The sequence below is a fragment of the Myotis davidii genome, unplaced genomic scaffold, assembly GCF_000327345.1.
Source record: "Myotis davidii unplaced genomic scaffold, ASM32734v1 scaffold79, whole genome shotgun sequence".
Classification (NCBI taxonomy): Eukaryota; Metazoa; Chordata; class Mammalia; order Chiroptera; family Vespertilionidae; genus Myotis; species Myotis davidii.
In genome coordinates this window covers 1817786-1818090 of record NW_006294339.1, presented here as the reverse complement: position 1 = coordinate 1818090, position 305 = coordinate 1817786, and positions in this window count along the sequence as shown.

Sequence of the window (305 nt, the reverse complement as noted above, 5' to 3'; positions counted from 1 at the left end):
GGAGGGTCCACAGGATGCAGGTCCAGGTCTCCCAGCGCATCCGCCACTGTGCTAAGGGGTTGGTGATAGGGCGCCATCAAGATTCCAGGCCGGTCATGGTCAGAGCCCTTACGTATGGCTCTGCCAGGCCTAAAGGAGCCACCATCCGTCACCCTAACCAAATCCAGGTAAAGGGACACAGTGCGCTCCCACAAGCTCCCATGAAGGCATGGGAATCTGACATCTAGTAGAGTGCATGGGGCCCTGGGCCTTCAAAGGCGACTAGTCCGCCCAGCCTCACTTTCCCTGGCCGCGAGGGGCGAGGG